We start from the raw sequence: 6,193 nt of genomic DNA, 5'->3' as shown, positions 1-6,193 counted from the left end.
TCATTTTTTGGGGGGAGTATAAATATATCCTGAATGACATCTAGGTTTGGATTCGTGAATTGGTAGCATGAAGCAACCTGTAAAGCAGCCATTTTGAGGAGCCCTGTGTATGTTCAAGTATGGCCTGACTTTTCTGAATTTTAAGAAAAAGGTAAACCAAATAACAGTTCTGTAAGAGTTTTAGCTTGTCAGAATTTTCTATAAGCTGTAGGTATTGGTTATTCCTTTTTTGCTTTGTCTGGGCCTTGGGGTTATCGAGAAATTTGGAGACTTTTGGTATATCATTGACCTAAGCAAAGCCAGTGCTTGTTTTTCTTTCCAAGTGCCTGGTTTCTGTTGTATGGGAACCCAGGCCTCCATGGTTAAAGTGACTTGGATGCGAATTCTTTTCTAACTGGACTAAATTTGAATTCTGTTATGTTACCTTGAATTATTGTGTTATCTTCAATCAGGACAAGTTGAGAAATGGATGCTGTCACTTGAATTCAAATTCTAAAGCAGGGGATAAAGTATCTTCATTTGCATAGTCACCATTTGACTTTGATCTTTGAAGGTGAAAGTTTGACCTTTGACCCTGAAGTGTAGTTTTTCACTGCATTATTAACACTTACTATTTAGAAATCATCATGAAGATCTCAGGAAATATATCTTTGTAATATATTACTATTATACTGCTCTTAATACTAATTACACATACATTATTATATCATTAATTTGGACTCTACCAGTTCTTCCCTTTTTTTTTTTAAATTAAATGAAGTGCCTCCAGGTCTGTCCTTTGAGCAGTGTACGTAGAGGGCATGTCCTGGCCTGAAAGAAAGCCTGGTGAGGCTGCTGGAGCTCCTTCCAGGAGGTCTCTCTTTTAGTAGCCCAGGTGGGGTAAGTAGGTTGTAGGTGGTAGAGAGGGTTTCCTTTTCGTGTCTTTCCAGTTCCCCAGTTTTCCTTTTTTTGAATTCATACCAAATTTGTCAATGAAAAACATTTTAAAAAAACTTAGCTTTCTTTTTATTAAAAAGTAACTCATGCACATACATCATTTCTTTTTTTTAAAGATTTTATTTATTTATTCATGAGAGACAGACGGGGGGGGGAGAGAGAGAGAGAGAGAGAGAGAGAGAGAGAGAGAAAGAGAAGCAGAGGGAGAAGCAGGCTCCCAAGGAGCAGGGAGCCCGACGTGGAACTCGATCCCAGGACCCTGAGATCATGACCTGAGCTGAAGGCAGACGCTTAATGACGGAGCCACCCAGGCACCCACATACATAGTTTCTAATGAAAAAAAAAAAGTTCCGCCTCGTCCCAGCTTAGTGCCCTAGAGATAAGCACTTTCAACTCTTAGTGGTTTGTCCCTACTTGAAAATATATTGTGTTCCTTTTTCTTGATTTATCAATTTCAGAAATGCTTTCTTGAGTTTCTTTCAGGGCAGGCAGGGATTGCTTTTCTTAGATCCCTACCTCCCCCCATTTCTTCTCCATCTCTCCCAATCTCCCAATGTAGGTTAGCCAGAGATTTTTGTAAAATCAATAGCTACACGGTAGTTCTCCCTTATCTGCTGTTTTGCTTTCTGTGGCTTTGCTTGCTTTGGCCTCAGTTACCCGCAGTCAGTCGCCGGCTAGAAGCAGGTGATCATCCTTATGTCATCAGGTCATTAGGAGCCGAACACGTCGTCACAGTGCCTGCGTCGTTCACCTCCCTTTGTCTCCCGCGCAGGCGTGTTCTCCATGTCACTATGAGGAGAAGGGTGAGTACAGCACAATATTAGAGAAAGAGAGACCACGTTCACTGAACTTTTATTGCAGTGTATCGTCCTAATTGTTCTATTTTATTATTAGTTGTGGATCTGTTACTGTGCCTCATTTATAAGTTAAGCTTTATCAGAGGTATATATGCGCAGGGAAAAACATAGTATATACTGGGTTCAGTGCTATCTGCAGTTTCAGGCATCCACTGGGGGTCTTGGAACGGGTCCCCCAGGGAGAAGGGGGGGGAACTGCTGTAAATGTTGGTCACTCATGAACCCCATGATGATCTGTCATTGTTTCTTCTCTACTAGAACCTTATTTTCCCCAGGATTAATGACTGCCTGATTTTAAAATTTTGCTGTTTTTTATGTACTTATCACAAAGATTATCCGAAGGCTTAAGTGCTCAAAAACATCATATAGTCTATCAGTTCCTTTTTTTTTTTTTTTTTTTTTGACCTTCAGAGACCTTTCTTCCACAATCCTTTGTCTTCTGCCATCTGGACTGTTGCTTTTCAGCGGTCATTCTGGGACTTACTTGGTTTTTTAGTCTTAGGTTGCATTTCCTGTTTATTGGATCCTATGACTTTCTCTTTTTTGATTTACTGCCCCTTTTTTGCTAAAGTGTATTCACCGCTGAAAACTTCCTAGGAAAACGTGCATGACAGGTAAAGATTATGAGGCTTTACAGGTCTGAAAATGTCTCTACTCTTGATTGATTGGTAGTTTGGAGTATATGTTGAAAATAATTTTTTTCTCAGAACTTTAAAGTGCTGCATTGTCTTATTGTATTCACTATTTTTGTGAGAATTCTGATACTAATTTTTACATAGACCTGCTTTTACACTCTGGAAGCTTTTAGGAGCTTCTCCCTACTCCTGACATTTCATGATGTTGTGTGGGTCTTTATTGATTCATGTTGATGGGCACTCGACTTGGTGGAGTCCTTCAATTAGTAGACTTGTCTACTTCAATTCTGGGAATATTTTTGTGTTATCTTTCTGATAATTTCCTCTCCTCCATTTTCTCTAGCCTGTCTTTCTAGAATTTCTGTTATTTGAATGTTGGATCTTCCAGATTGATCCTCTAATTTAAAAAATTTTCTTCTCTGGTTGCTCATTGAGTTGTATTATATATTATCTTCTAGCTCTTTTGAAAATTTTTTTTAGCTGTGTGTTTTAATTTCTTTTTTTTTTTAAGATTTATTTTAGAGAGAGAGAGAATGAGAGAGTGAGCGAGGAGGGGGGTGAGGGCCAGAGGGAAAGGGAAAGAGAGACTCTCAAGCAGACTCCCTGCTGAGTCCAACGTGGGCTCGATCTCACACCCCTGAGATCATGACCTGAGCCCAAGTCAGGAGTCAGATGCTTAACTGACTGAGCCACCCAGGCGCCCCGTATTTTAATTTCTAAGATTTCTTTTTCCCTCTCGTTCCTTTTTTTAAAAAAATAATATCCTGTTGCATTTCAGTGGAGATCTTTTCTTTGGAGCTGTTCGGTTTCTCTAGAAAGGACTCCTGGGTTTTGATAGCAGGGTAGAAAAAGAGGCCTGAGGACCCCACAGTTTATATGGTGACTTTTACTTAATCTCCTACTTTCAGCCTCCCCATGCACTGTCCCCTCGCCCGGCCATTCCAGTCTTCTATGGATGGTGACCCTCAGGTCACCTGTGGATGGAGGTTTGGGGGGGTGGGAGGGTCGTCTGGCTGGGGAGGGGACCTGGGGTCCTGTTGCTTTTTTTTTTTAATATTTATTTATTTGACAGAGAGAGACACAGTGAGGAGGGAACACAAGCAGGCGGAATGGGAGAGGGAGAAGCAGACTTCCCACGGAGCAGGGAGCCCAATGCGGGGCTCGATCCCAGGACCCTGGGATCATGACCTGAGCCGAAGTCAGACACTTAACGACTGAGCCACCCAGGCGCCCCATGGGGTCCTGTTGCTTTTTATACAGACTTCTAGTCCTGTGTTCAGCCCTATACTTCACCCCTTTTTCTGTAACACCTGGTACTTCCAAGTCCTGAACTTGTTAGGTGCTTGGTAGAATGTATTTGTTGGCTTCTCTCTTCTGGGTAGTTAAGGCTTTAACTTCCTCCTTTCTGCTAGGTTAGTTATCACACCTCCTCCCGGCTTATGTTTTTACAAACTCTCTTAAAATCTCATGGTTCTGTAGTCTGTTCTCTTTGTCTTTACGAATTAATAACACTTATATTCCTTTAATGTCTTTTTGGTGGGGTTTAGAGGTAGAGAAAATAAATACAAGTGGTCAGTCTACCGTATTTGACTGGAAGTCTAGCTTTGAATTCAAATAGTGTGTAGAAAATAAAATTTCTTGAGTATCATTCTGTAATTTATTATTTCCACTCTCTAATGATTTTTAATTAATATGCTTGATTCTACTGTACTACCTACCTCATAGGGTGTTGGGAGGATTAGACGAGTCTGTGCATGTGGACCATTCAGAACAGAGCCTGCCTGGCTCACGGTATGTGTTAAATCAGTGTTAGCTACTGTTAATATTGTTGTTACCATGATGATTTTTACGACTATCACGCTTAATCCAGTAATCCATTTAGACTCGGATTAAGATTCCTAATGATTTTCATCATAGGAAGAATTATTGACATATGGGAAAATCTAGTGTTTGATAATTTGGCCCTACATTTAGTAGACTTCACATGAAATGTTCAGGTATTAAAGGTTATCTTTCTAAGACACATTAAAGCCTTAAAAATCTAATCAGTAATTATTACCGTATACGCTTTTAAAAGTATGTAATAACGATTTTGATGTGTTTTTAAGCTTTATTGGTATTGCGTTTTGATCATCTAAATATGAAGTGTAGAAAATAAACTTATGGAGATGATTGTTTATTATGCCTTCTCTACAGCCAATAGATGTAATACTCTTCGAATATATGGGGTATAGAAACAGAGAAACGGTGGTCTCCAATCTCTGGATCTATGACCTTGTGAGTGGTTGTACAGTTTTCAGAAAATGTGAATTTATGCCTCAGAATGTCTGCATGTGCTCAATTTTAAGTATCTCCTTTGTATCTAGATTGACTGTATGATAACACTAAATTCTAATTTTTAGAGGTGAAGTGGGATTAGGTGCTCACACTCCTGTTTTTATGGATAGTGAGCTGCACACTTTGAAGAAGGAGTTTTCTTTTTTTGAAGGATTTTTATTTATAAGGAGATTTGAATTCTCTCTCACTAGAGTCCAGTGGTTGTGACAATGGCTGTAAATATTAATACCACTAGACATGAGGTATTTTCCTACAAAAGGAATGTGAATAAACCTCTTTGCAAATTATCAGGTTAACTTTGGTAGTACAGATGAAACAGGGAGACATGGCCAGGGTTAAAAACCATGCCTGGTATTAGCTTGATGCTGGCATTTCCCCCCCCTTCCCTGGATGCGAATATTATTGTGCCCCATTATTATTTGCTTTGATATGTCATCTCTGAAGTGATGTCTGCAGCTTTGGAGCCCTTGTGCTGCCTTTTCTCCAAATTCAGTAATCTAGCGTATTTTTATAGGCTAGAATTTTCTTTTCTGTCCCATAATGTGCTTCCCCCAGAAAAGTCTTTTACTGGTCTCTTTGATAATAAAACATTTGTAACACTTACTACAGGCCGTTTGCTTTACATTATACCCTTATAACAAAGATACTAAAGTACAGGCATACAAAAACATCCAAAATATGCGGAACCAGGATTAACTCCTACGTGACTGATCAGCATGATGAACATTTTGTTACTATATCCTGAAATTCTAAGTATTTACATTATCTGTTTATTTAGTATTTTTAGTTCATGTGCTTCTAGACTAGTGTTAGTTGCTGAATAAATAACCCACAAAAGCCAGAATTTATAGCAGGATGGATTAGATTTTAGTAATTGTGATGGATAAAACGAATTAATATACAGGGATATGGACAAATTAAGCAATTCCTTTGACATCAGTGAAGGAATAGTTTTATGTGGGTGATGTACTCAGAATATCAATGAGGAATAAAAGGTATGACTGTAATGAATTCTTCCTTAGTTCTATCGTCACAGCGAGAGGAGAATGCTGTTGATAGTCTTTGTGTTTTTGAAAATTTGTCACAAAGACTGTTTTACGCACTTAACTCTCAATATGAAGTGTACTACCAGGTTTGGTAACACAGGGGCAGTTAGGAACAAAGGCAAGAGAATAGTGTCACGAAGGGGGCTATATCCCCACACTCTTCTCTTTCCCAGCCTCTCTTGGCATTAGCAGGCAGAGGTGGTCATTTCGGATGAGGTTAGCAGTTTGGGAATAAAGACTAACGTGCAATGAAGAGGAGGCGTTCTAGGGGAACATGTCAGCCCCGCTCCGTGCCATCATCTTCTCCCCGTACTCTGGACTTCACTTTCTGAGAGAGCTGGGTTATTTCCCACCCTTTCTCTCATTTTTTTTTAAAGATTTT

Source organism: Eumetopias jubatus, unplaced genomic scaffold (genome assembly GCF_037043125.1).
Source record: "Eumetopias jubatus isolate StellerSeaLion01/CBP00866 unplaced genomic scaffold, mEumJub1_p1.0 scaffold_3, whole genome shotgun sequence".
NCBI lineage: Eukaryota > Metazoa > Chordata > Mammalia > Carnivora > Otariidae > Eumetopias > Eumetopias jubatus.
This window is presented reverse-complemented; position numbering follows the sequence as displayed.